We start from the raw sequence: 13,940 nt of genomic DNA on the forward strand, positions 1-13,940 counted from the left end.
TGGAACACCACAACCGCACGATCGATCCAAAAGAAATAACCAACACACAACGACAAACCTTCACACTTTCAAAACACAATGGAACACCCAACAGGAACACGTCAACTGAAGACAACGAACACCACCATGGGGACGGTCGAAGCCATTTTGGATCATCCATTTAAGTAGCGACGGACACCTTTCCTATGGCGCCACACTTCTTGCCTATGCTCCTAAGAGCTTTTTCCACCTTCTCGATTTTGCCCGTTGTAGCCTTGTTCGTCAGGATGCAAGCAATCGCCTTGCCAGATCCGGGGCTAGCCACTTCCAACTAGCAAGCAATTCATAGATCTCTTTCATGATAGAGCCTCAGAATTAGTTGTCTACACACTTGCTTTTTCAACCTCATCACCCACAGACACCACTTGCCCAATGTTCTTCTCAGGTTTCTCCTTCATGACGCCAGTAACAGTCTTGCTAGTTACACGGTGATCAGACACCCATTTGTCAAAGAAATTGTAGAACTCATTGTAGTTTTTGGTGTAGTTCTCATCAACTAAGCAACTGCCACTAGCACGCATCAAGACAGCGGCCGCATCAACCTCCTTAACTTCAGGCATCACCGACCTGATGGGTCCAGTCAAAGGCAAGGTTGAAATATTCTCATCATAGAAACTCACACGAGCCTCTGCAAGACCCAAGTCCAAGATGGGCACACCATCCAGCACCTCCGTTGGCACTTGGCTAAGCCCCAAGGTGGTTGGAGCAGGAGCCACAGGCACCAACAATTCCCCAAGTAGCGGTGAAATTGGTTCCTCACATATCCCCTGAAGCTCAGGCATGGTCTGCATCACCGGGGCCAAGACCACGTATGTGGCCTCTCCCACAGAGTCAACATGAGCAGCGGGTAGAGCATGAAGTGACGGCGAACTGGCTTTGGAACGAGGCGAAAAGCAACCATAGAGCTCCATATCACTCCCATCAACAACTCCAACATCAAGATCAACCATAGGAGACGATGCAGGGGTGGTTTGCTTCGCAATCAAAGCAATAGAGAGCCTGTCTAGAGCAACTTCCGCACACTCCATAAAGCCCCCAAACCGAAGTAGCCAACCTTGCATCGATTCGGCAACATCACGTAGAGGTTCCAATGCCTCCTTCAGTTGAAGCGACGCCAATCCTTGTAGTTTAGAGCACAACAACTCGGCTTGCGCTGCAAAACTAGGTTGCTAGGTTGCAAAACTCGAGGACATCGAGACAGTGGGGGAAGAAGCAACAACCACTGCCCCGGAATGACACTGAAATCCTTTGGATTTGGCATGTTGTGGAGCAGGAGCTTGGGCTTGACAATGCTGATTGACGAGGTGGTGTGGTTACGATATGACTGAGGTTGCCAATAGGCTGTGTGGGCGCCAAGCATTGCGACACCCGCGCGCATGATGACCATTCCCAGGGCAATGGGAGCACCTGAACGGATCTCTGCAATCCATGCCTCGGTGCCCAGGAGCAAGGCAACGACAACATCTACCGTGGAGCCAAGTGGGGATTGGACGGTGGGCAGATGTTGGGGATAGCGACGACGGACGACGCGATCCATGCCGCAGTAGAACCTCCTGCCAACCCCCTTCTATGTCTGGCATGTGCCCCACATGCACCTCGGCGGAGTCGATGACCTTGGCGGCAACCGGCGGCGTCTGGGGGGCCACCTCCTCATCGTCATCCACGTCTGAATCGGGGCCAACAGAGAGAGCTCCACGAAGACCATCGTCTCGAGCAGCATTGACGAGCGGCGTGGTAGGCGTCGGAGTCGCCAGACCCAGATTGGAACTGAGCCGTGTCTCAGTTGTGGAGGGCCGCAGCGGTTGCAGGCATCCCCGCACGGTTGGGTCGGCCTTGCGGGAGGCAAGAAAGGCCGCAGCGGCGCCGTCCACAGAGGGCAGCGGTAGACGGGCTGAGGTGGCCTCCGTCATCGTAGTGGTGGTGGCACCGGCAGAAGGAGCTAGAGAGACCGGGGAGGCCTCCGTCGGTGTAGCGGTGGTGGCGGTAGGAGGCGCCAGAGATGCCGGAGCGGCCACCATCGACGAAGCGAGGAGGACACCGGCAGGAGGTGCCAGTGAGGCCGCGGCGGCCACCGACACCGGACCATGGGGAGCCATGGCGGGCGAACGAACAGAGAGGGCTACTGGTGGAGCGGAGAGAGCGCGTCACGGGGGTGCCGGATCTGGGCTCGCCGGACGCGGAGCAGGCCGGAGCGAGGAGATCAAGCTGGCGGCGGCCGCACGGCTACATGCACGAGGGCCGTGTTTCGAAAATTTTGTAGAACTGGGAATTCGAACGACAGGTGCTTATGCTACCCATCAAATAAAAATCAGGTGCCTGAAAATTTGTTTCAAAACAAATGCTTCAGCTTTATATCCACGTCAACCCTCGGCATGATGGTTGGAAGCAAATGCTAAGTTCATACCGAAAGATCGTTAACAACAATACCAACTTGCGGACGACAAGGTAGTACAAGTACTAATACCAAACTAACTTATAATCTTTTTCCTCCTGGCACTAGTGTTCGTCTGGTAGAAAATCTTGCAGAGGACCAGCTCCCACTCCTTCTCTTGCTCCAGGTCCCCGAGGTGGTACTGGTGCATCACCCAGTTGGTCCTCTGCTAGTCGAAGTTCTTGTTGGTGTGCAGCACCAGAACCTTTTTGTTGCCCGTCTGCCGGCCATTGACCACTACCAGCAAGGTATTGCTGGTCTTGTGCCACATTGCGTGCATGCCGCACTCCGACTGTATCTTGCGACGCATCCACGTGCCCCTTTTCAACACCCTGGAATTGCACTAGAATAAATGCTTGCTTAGGCCACTTAGTGTGATACCTGCAGTATTGTCGAATACAGGTTTTGGTGTACGTGGTTGGCATTTTCATAACATCTTTGGCATGTTGCAGTCACTTGTTTCACTTTTTATTAACTGTCAAATTGTAATTGCTTCACTATATAGGTTTGCGTCTAAAAAGAAAAATAGAGCTATAAACAAAGGAATATGTTTGTGCAAGTAGATGGCCGATCGTGGTCTTACCTAGAAGTTTCTCAGGATGGGTGTAGCATATGCCGTGCTCGTTGTCGATGGTTGGTATGAATAAATCGATGAGAGGGTGAGATCTCGCGCTCTCAGCAGTCACTTTGGCCTCAAGGTGCTCAATTAGCTCCTGATCCGTGGGATCAACCTTGACGCCAGCCGGCAGCACCGGCCAATCCTTCTTGGACTTGCATCGATTAATTCCAGTTATATGGTACTCAATGTATGATCAATCGACTGTTTGAAGTGAATGATGAAAGATTTCAACAGATAAGTGATACTCCAAGTCTGAAGTCCACAATACCCGAAGGCGCCGCTGGGATTATTGTGTCACCTCACGCGCAGCGTGTTGTCACATCAATTCAATGTGTGGACATGATGAATAATTTGACCGACGTATACTAGTACTGCTACTAAACTACTTACTAGTCGTATTTAGTGTCACATTTTAACCATAGGTTTAACTAACAAAATGTCAATGCATGTCACCGAAAATTATTCCATTCAAAACTATGTTCCAATACGAATAAAATGATATAATTTTTTGTGACATGCATTAATATTTAGTTAGTGAAATTTATGGTCAAAATTTGACAGAAATTATGAAGGGGGCCAGTAAACTAGGAGGGAGGTAGTAGTACGAGTAGCGCAATACACGGTATAGAGGACTAGTACAAATTTAGAAATGGGGTAAGAAGTTACAAGGCTGTGCGACAGACTTTGTAGGCTACATGAGTAATACAAAATATAATTCCCATTGGACAACACTTTCACCAACAAGTACACACTTGAAGCCTAATTGATATATATACATATACATATATATATATATATGGCTTCTCCAATAGCATCTCCATCATCATTATATATATATATATATATATATATATATATATATATATATATATGGCTTCTCCATAGCATCTCCATCATCATTATCAGTACATCCTACGCAGGTGAGTTAGGATGCACTTGATCCCAGAAAGGTATCTATCCTTGTAACCAGAGGAGTGCTTCAAACTAACAACAATACATAATATCCAACAAAAGAGGGTCAAGCTACAGCAGCAGGACACATGGCTCAGTCTAGACACCAATATGAATCAAGTTGTGCATATTTGCTGTTGGCATGAACCACATCGCCGCATGTCGGGTTTGCAAAAGACATCCATCGCATGGAAGCTTGATGCCTTTCACACACTAAAGATTATCTGGCAATAAGCTGTGTCGACGAATCTCGGGATATGGTGATTCATGAAACCCATGGTATGATGTGTAAACACAGTTCCCCCTGGCGAATGGAAGTTGCATAGCACGGTAATCATCACCGGTGATATGATCGATGATTGATTGGATGATCAGATAATTGAGCCCAATGAACATGGAGTGGTTGCCGAGGCTGTAAACCCGCCTCTAGTTGGATACGCCTGGCCCAACAGAGCTGGGATCTTTCTCGAACATGAAGTAGCCATAGCCATCAATGTCACGAATGCCCCAGGCATTGTACTGCATGTGGTTTGATGAAATGGTTTGGTCAATTTGGTACGTGCAAATGAGCATCAAATGACCGCCATCAGCTGAACGAGCGATAAACCACCACACATCGGCTGGTATGATTCCAGGTCTTGGAATCATGAAGGCCAGCGCATTTGCGTCTGCCGCAATAATTCAAATTGGAGACCAAAAGGACAAAAATAAACAATCATGTTCAGAGTATGTGTGGAATTTAGATTATTATAAGAGAGACACATATCATAGACAGAGAATTGCAATGCTGTGGTCATAATCATACCCCAAGTTAAAAAAATAAGCCAATGGCTTTCATATTCTAGCAATATATCATGGTTCAAACATCATGTAACAATGAGAGGAAAACATATATGACAGGGCCTACTCATATTCTACCATAGCACTTACTACAGTTATCATATCAACTCTAAGCAGTAACATGCGTTGTTATAAAAATCCTGGAAATGATAGTAACATATAGCAATCATGAGGTTATACTCATAATATCTATTCTAACAATCATTAGATGCCAATTGTTCTCATATCAACTCTAACAATAACATGTGTGGTCATAAAAGTCTAGGAAATGAGAGGAACATATAGCAATGATGTGGTTATAGACATACTATATATTCTAAATTTGTAACAATGAACAGGCAGTCGTATTCTTAAGGTAAACATGAGATGAGATAGAACAACTACATGACGATAGATTCCACTAGTCAGCCAATCTGTGCGTCGACCACATAAACGATGCCATCGTGCACTATAGCATCAGACAGAAATGTTGGGTGAAGAGGATTGACGATGAGCCATAACCATGTATGGCCACCGGATTCCAGATAGACTAATCCCATGTTGAACACGACAATGAGCTTGTAATCCATGTAGTCTTGTGATGGTGTGGGCACTTCACAGATTACAACCTTCAGCAAACAGAGGTTGAGCCAAAAGCTCGGCGCGTCTCGTGCGTAGTAGGCAGGAGTGTCCGGCGGGCCGCGAGGCTGGTTGGCGGCGGTATCCAACGATGGAAGGGTGATCTCTCGCTGGGTGTAGATATCCACAAGACGCCACGGACTATCGGATTGGTTGATGAGGACGATCCTGTTGGCCTTCATGCCCGCCCAGTAGTGGCCGCGCATGAAGGACAGGTGGACGGGTAGTGGTAGCATGTCGAGGGGCACCACAACAACCTCCGTAGGATCGTCAAGTCGGTGTCTGGGCCACCTGCGAGGATCGGGCATCAACAAGCAGGGTGTCTTGAAAACAGCCGGCCGGTTGCAGATGATTAGACGGTACAAAAACACTGAGCATGTGGCCAGACGGACGGTGCTGAGCAGGTCCATATGATTACAGATCTGCTACAAGAGAACATCGGGGAGGGAATTCCAATCGCGGCTCTGCGTATCAGTCGGTTCTGCCATAGGTTTTTTTAGGGCACTAAGTGGCTGGGGTTTTCGGTGCCTGCGAGCCAGCGGGGAAGTGGATTCGGGTGGGCGAGCGAAGAAGATGGCGTGTGTGTCCGAGCGGTGAGCGGGGGGATATGGTACGCGCGAGCTACCAAGGAAGATGGCGCGGGCAGGCGAGCAGTGAGCGGGGGGAAATGGTGTGCAGCCGACGATGTGGAAGACAGGAGGAAGAAGAGTGAAAGACGGGGAAGAAAGTGCATTAAATCTCAATTCTACTAGTACTACTACCAGGATATACCGTCCTTCGGAGTGTAAATAGTTACGCCGATGACATGTCGGTCTACCTCAAGAGGGCCCATATGTTAGCTAATGGAGGAGAGAGGTGCGTAGTCGTATTTGCGGAAGCATGCTCCACTTGCAAACATTATGGAAGTACTGGGTAAGGCTGATTTAGTAACACCAACACGCAGGTTCAGCTTATTAATCAAGTGTCCCATCTGCTGCTGCGTGTATTGTCACTCCACTGGCAAACATTATGGCAGTACTTGTTGAATAAGTGTGGTGACCCCAGTACTAAGCGCGAGAACCTAGACAAAAGACTTAAATGGAATAATCCCACCAATGCATGAAGAACTTTAGTTACAAAATCATTAAATAAAGGATGCTTAGCACCAACAAGTTAAGCACCTGTACATGTAAGCATTGGGAGCTTTAGTTGCTAAAGTTTTTAATGTGCTTAGCACCCCATGTAAGCATCGATGCATCCTGTCCAACAAGATGAAACATTAGCCAAGGTACCCGACACCAATAATGTAGGAGTACTAGTACTACCTCCTTTCCGGTTTATAGGGCTCAATTCAAAAATCTCATCAACCAAGGTAGATGATGAGTGGTGGAATAATTTTTGTAGTTTGAAAAAACACTCAATTAATGCACTTGTTTTCCTCAAAAAATTATGTTTACCAATGCATTAATTTTGTGTCAAACTTTGACCATCTACTCCCTCCATCCAGGTGAGTCATCTTTGGTTGTGCACAGTGACCAAGGAGGCAAAAACAAGAGAACTTAATGTTTATTTGCTACTCCCTCCATTCCTAAATATTGTCTTTTTAGATATTCAAATGGAATACAACATACAGATGTATGTAGACATATTTTAGAGTGTAGATTCACTCATTTTGCTCCGTACGTAGTCACTTGTTGAAATCTCTAGAGAGACAAATACTCCGTGGGAACAGAGGGAGGCTTTTACTCCGTATTTGGGAACAGAGGGAGTATCGAATATGGAGGGAACAGAGGAAGCATGAAATATGAACATGTCAATGGGAGGGAGTAAACGCTTCATGCATGCATGCATGGATGCATGCAACATGCAACACTCACACGTACATATGGACGCACGCAACACTCACGCACACATGCCGCACACAGCACGCGACGCAACACACACGCTCACGCTCAAGTGCTCAACCTACTCCCTACATCCGTGAAAGACTATACATTTAAAGATTTACACGTTGACCAGGGCATAATTAACGCCCAAAAGTAGCGCAACCGTTGAGAGAAGAAGATTAAATCAAGGTTGTTGCATGCTGTAATTAAGGATAGACATGTAGCCTATAGCTAGAGCACAAGATGGTGCATTAGTCAATCAATATCGATTTTAGATTAAAGGCTAAATGCATTGGAAGTGTAGATGTACACTCTTTGTCTTTGAGCCGATGTACACTCTTTGTTGGAAGACCGGGGAGTACACATGCATGCACTCACATATACAGCCAGGGTGGTTCGCGCGCAAGGGTTGGACTCCTATCGCACCTGCGTAAAGTTTTGTTCAACTGATTTCTTTGCTCTGCCAACTGACAGGTGGGACCCAGATACCAGATGACAATTTAACCAGTCAACAAAGTGCCCCGTCAACTATGTGGCTGGTCAGTAGGGTGCAATACGGTGCTCTACGATGAGCTAGTGATCGTATAATCACCGCAAAACTACATATAGTGACCGTAAAGAGCGTATTGTTACATACGTTGGCCGCCAGTGTATTTTTCTCGTTTCAAATTAAGCCATATTTAACCGGAAAGGACTAGTACTTGTGCTGCTTTGATGTGTCCCGTCAACACACCGAATGAGGAGAAGCTTGCTTACTACGCCTCTCCCTTGCCCACGCATGTGGTGGCTCGCAGGACAAGGAGAGGGTTTTGACTACAGCGCCCTCTCCCTCTCCCTCTCGCTCGCCCTCCCCCTCGCGGTGGACGTGCAATAGTTTAATCGGTGTCAGATTGCCAGAAGCATATTGTACTATAGTATCATCATTGTTGGACCTTCCAAAGAGGCGAAGAGCCAAGTGCAAGGTTCACACGAGTATGAACTGTTGAACCTCCCGAAGAGGCAAAGAGCCAAGTGCAAGGTTTTATAGGAGTTGTCGTCCTAGTAGGAGTATTACAATTATGGCGAACGATGCTACTGTATTATGCCGCCACGTCACCTATACCCAAAGCTGTGCCACCTTTTTTTCTCAATGAGCGTGTTGGATCCCGTGCAACAACCACACAAGTTGCACGTACACAAAACACATTTACTAGTAATAAATTCTAAAGGACAAATGCTAGTATGCCACACATTCATTCGATAAATTTGTGCACGACTAGTCTACATATATTCACAGCGCTACCGTTCACAATTCACCATACCCCACTTACACGTTATAGATGGGCTACATGTCCTCCTCCAGGTTCCAGTCCCATGTGTTCTTTATGGAGGGCACGATCCATAGCGGTGGGCAACGGGAATCATAGTCACAGCTTTCTATTCCGGTTGCACATGATGGAGACTCATCCAAGCTGAAGCGGCATAAATCAGGGATAGAGTGTCCCAGCATGTCGTTCATCCGGCGGTGCGCACTAAAGACACAACAATGCTTCATGAACGGCAGGCCTTCGGTGTCGCGCACGGAAGGCGACATCCGCTTCACAATGGGGTAGCTGTCCCCAATGAAAAGCGAGTAATCTCCAAGAGTGTTCCTCGGCACCCACGTATCATCACGGGGGTCGAACTCGGCGCCGTTCATCTGGTACACATGGCAACCTAGATCTGGACACATGGTGGCGTACAAAGTCTAGGTCCATGCATAATAATATTGTGCTCAAATATGGCGGTCAGTAATACTGTGCAGCAAATAGTACTACTCCGGTATAGAGGAAGTAAAATAACCGGCTTATTATATATAGCCACTCTTGGCTACATGGATGAGATAGTCTTCAAGGGCCTAGCTAGCTATACGCGTCCTCCAAGGTAAAAAGTACTCCTACTAGTACTAGTAAGTAGTACAACAATGAAAGAGAAGGCGAGAGGGTTAAAAAATATAATACTAAATGGAATACCTGGGTAGATGGTGACGGTCCGATCGTGGTAGATTGTGTGACCATGTTGCACATCAGTGGTACCATGGGTAACAAACGCTAAGATAGTTGATCCCAATATGCCAAAGTCAGCTACAAGGTTCCAGGTTAGGCCGAATCGCGGATGCAAATGCTCATCTAGGATCGGCAATCTTATTTTGATCGGGGGATGACTAGTGCGTGCAAAATTGTGGAGTACCGTTAGGGATGCAAATGATGGTTTGTGCATTCCATTTGTAATCTCCCGTACCATAGGATAGCAACCAGATGAAACAAGTCCCCTGGCTTGTCACCATGAAGATGCGGCCTAGATGGCGCACGGCGTCTTCGAACGTGTAGGGGTACAAATCTGTCGTGGCCAACATGCGCCAGCCTCTGCCGTTACTGCCTCTTGCATTTATGGCAATCCTTATGTCAAACACCGCAATGAGATAGTAATCATCGTAGCCGCGTCGCTTTGTCGGCGGGTGTGCAATTGCTATCTTCTTCAATCTCATGTAAGCATCATCATACGTATTCAAGTCGAGCCAGTCCGGAAGGCCGATCCCAATGGTTGACAAGGGTCTACGGGAACGGCCGCACCGACCCAGACCTATATATAAGATGGTGGGCAGCGGAGAAATTACGGGATGGAAATGGAATAACTAAGTACTACATGATCAAACTCCATGACTGACCTGCTCATCGGACAAAATCCGACTACCTCTCAACATCGGCAACTCTAGCGGAGTCAACGTGCAACCATGGCCAGGGACCGATGGACTGTTTGAAGGATTGTCCCATAGAATTACCTTCTCCTCGAGGACGCATGGAATACCAACAAGCATGGCCTTTTCCCAAGCCTATGTAAGCACCGTCTTGAAAAAGTTGGTGCAGGAAGCACCGAGTCTTGCGGCGGTGAGGACGTGAGAGCAGCGTGCGATTTCTCCCAGAGGATCGTCGTCCAAGGTCACCCAGCCCCGATGAGGAGGAGAACTGCCTGTCGAATCCCTGGGAGCAGCGACGAACTGCCTTGTCTTCGGGGGAGGGGAACTGGCGAGGAGGAGATGAGAGCATAGTAACCGTAGAGCCTCGTCCCTTCCAACTGTAGCTCCTCGATCGTTCCTTAGCGAAGGGGTGAGGCTATTATTTACTACATACTCGTACTATAGCAGTAGTAGTACAGCTATCTCAACTAGTAGTGCGATGTACATATTGTAAGTAGGAGTGAAAGTTAAGCTTTGGAATCCAATAAGCAAGGCTAGTTACATAGTGCATATGTGTACGTGATTGAAAGTAAATATCAACCATGAGTGACTAATATCTTGATGGAAAACTCGAAACTATGGAAATACTAGCATTTATTGCGTGGTTGGAAATACTAGCAATGTTCACGTGCGTTGCAACGGATCATAATTAGAATAATACTTATTCACAAACATGATACAAAACACTCTAATTTTGATATACATATATCACTAGAGATATATTATGTTTCAATCAGAATATATCCCTTGGGCTGTTTTGGTGAGGTGAGGGAGGGATGTGGCTGGTTTTAAGATACTAAGTATGGGTTTTTCTGCAAATTGGTAGAGAAGTGGGATGTTGGTGAGAGAAGGAAACAACTTACCTCACAGTCGTTAGATGTAGATCTAATGGTCAAAAATGACGGATGGCAGACACACCATCATCACCAACTTAGTCTTCTGTAGGAGTACCAGCAAGATGTCAGTGCATTGCACGGAACATCAGGATGCATTTTTTTATAAAACACTTGTTGTGATTGACCCATGCGGGAGTAATTCCATGTGGTGGTGATTGGTGGTCGGACTGAGCGGAGGCATGGGCATGGACGACGCCGGCAGCAGCCACCAGGCCAGTTTGTTCCAAAGGCTTCCTTTTTTAATTGCTCAATAATGAGGTTGTTCGAGATAAGGATGAACGAGGGAAGGCCTTGTGTGCAAGTGTGGAGAGGTGCGGGTATCTTTTAGTTTAATTTCCATCCGTCAGATATAGATCGGACGGTCTATATTGTAAGATGGCACGCGTACCATCATCACCAACTCGGTTTTTTATAAGAGAAGAAATATATGTATGGAGATAGAAACGTATTATCGATACTTGTTTCCGTAAACTAGGATCTACATTCTATTCAATGCCTCAGCATGTGGGGCCTTAGCACAATGACTTCTCGACTGTGTAAAACAAAGGTTTTCCCGTCGTCGATAAGGAGGGGTGACGGCGGCGTGTTTTTGGCTTGCTCTAGTCCTAGTAGTCATACTAGGTGATCTACGCACGTGTAGATTTATTCTTTTTCACGTCTCGTGTTCGCCGTACTACCACAACTGTTGATGAATAGATGGTAAGTTATTTACAGGGAAACCCTTGTTGGGTGTGTTTGCGAGAGAGAGAGAGATAGTGTGCGTGTGTGATATGTCTAGAGACTGAGGCAATGATAAGAGATTCTTTGTGTCTATGTGTGTGGAGGATAGAGAGAGACATGTACATGGGGCTTTGTGTTGTGTAACGTGGATACACGTACACATAATCAGAGAGTGAGTGTGTGAGATACACATGCGGACATGGGGAGAGATGAGTATCTAGATAAATGGGTGTTTGTGCGTGTCTGTATGTGTTTGTGTGCGCGTTTGTGTGTGAGAGGGAGTGTGTGTATGTGGAGTAGAGAGACTGCTACCTCTTGAGCACTACGTTGGTTTTCCCTTGAAGAGGAAAGGGTGATGCAGTAAAGTAGCATAAGTATTTCCCTCAGTTTTTGAGAACCAAGGTATCAATCCAGTAGGAGACCACGCATGAGTCCCTCGCACCTACATAAACAAACAAGAACCTCGCAACCAACGCAATAAAGGGGTTGTCAATCCCTCAACGGTCACTTACGAGAGTGAGATCTGATAGATATGATAAGATAATATTTTTGTTATTTTTATGATAAAGAGAAATAAAGATGCAAAGTAAAATGAAAGGCAATAAAAATAGCTAAGTGTTGGAAGATTAATATGATGGAAGATAGACCCGGGGGCCATAGGTTTCACTAGTGGCTTCCCTCGAGAGCATAAGTATGACGGTGGGTGAACAAATTGCTGTTGAGCAACTGACAGAATTGAGCATAGTTATGAGAATATCTAGGTATGATCATGTATATAGGCATCACGTCTGAGACAAGTAGACCAACTCCTGCCTGCATCTAATACTATTACTCCACACATCGACCGCTATCCAGCATGCATCTAGAGTATTAAGTTCAAAAGAACAGAGTAACACTTTAAGTAAGATGACATGATGTAGAGGGATAAACTCATGCAATATGATATAAACCCCATCTTGTTATCCTCGATGGCAACAATACACAATACGTGCCTTGCTGTCCCTACTGTCACTGGGAAAGGACACCGCAAGATTGAACCCAAAGATCAATCCAGTAGGCCAAACCAAACTTATAGTTCGAAGAGACTTGCAAAGATAACCAATCATACATAAAAGAATTCAGAGAAGATTCAAATATTGTTCATAGATAAACTTGATCATAAACCCACAATTCATCAGTCTCAACAAACACACCGCAAAAGAAGATTACATCGAATAGATCTCCACGAGAATCGTGGAGAACTTTGTATTGAGATCCAAAGAGAGAGAAGAAGCCATCTAGCTAATAACTATGGACCCAAAGGTCTGAGGTAAACTACTCACACATCATCGGAGAGGCTATGGTGTTGATCTAGAAGCCCTCCATGATAAATGCCCCCTCCGGGAGGACGCCAGAAAAGGCCCTATGATGGGATCTCACGGGTACAGAAGGTTGCGGCAGTGGAATTAGGTTTTCGTGGATGCCTCTGTTGGTTTGGGGGTACGTAGGTATATATAGGAGGAAGAAGTACGTCGGTGGAGCAACATGGGCCCCACGAGGGTGGAGGGCGCGCCTGGGGGGGTAGGCGCTCCCCCTACCTCGTGCCCTCCTGATTGCTTCCTTGGCGTAGGCTCCAAATCCTCTGGATCACGTTCGTTCCGAAAATCACGTTCCCGAAGGTTTCATTCCGTTTGGACTCCGTTTGATATTCTTTTTCTGCGGAACACTGAAATAGGCAAAAAAAACAGCAATTCTGGGCTGGGCCTCCGGTTAATAGATTAGTCCCAAAAATAATATAAAAGTGTATAATAAAGCCCATTAAATATCCAAAACTGAATATAATATAGCATGAAGCAATCAAAAATTATAGATACATTGGAGACGTATCAAGCATCCCCAAAAGCTTAATTCCTGCTCGTCCTCGAGTAGGTAAATGATAAAAACAGAATTTTTGATGCGGAATGCTACTTGGCATAATTTTCAATGTAATTCTCTTAATTGTGGTATGAATATTGAGATCCGAAATATTCAAGACAAAAGTTTAATATTGACATAAAAATAATAATACTTCAAGCATACTAACTAAGCAATTATGTCTTCTCAAAATAACATGGCCAAAGAAAGTTATCCCTACAAAATCATATAGTCTGGCTATGCTCTATCTTCACCACACAAAATATTTAAATAATGCACAACCCCGGTGACAAGCCAAGCAATTGTTTCATAC

The 13,940-nt window shown here is 46.0% G+C and overlaps 1 pseudogene; it reads right to left on the reverse strand.

Annotated features, from left to right (window-relative positions):
• Positions 1–2,507: 2,507 nt before the first annotated feature.
• Positions 2,508–13,940, reverse strand: part of LOC120963479 (NAC domain-containing protein 75-like) — a 160,333-nt pseudogene continuing 148,900 nt past the window's right edge.

The sequence above is a fragment of the Aegilops tauschii genome, chromosome 4 (assembly GCF_002575655.3).
Source record: "Aegilops tauschii subsp. strangulata cultivar AL8/78 chromosome 4, Aet v6.0, whole genome shotgun sequence".
NCBI classification, from domain to species: Eukaryota; Viridiplantae; Streptophyta; class Magnoliopsida; order Poales; family Poaceae; genus Aegilops; species Aegilops tauschii.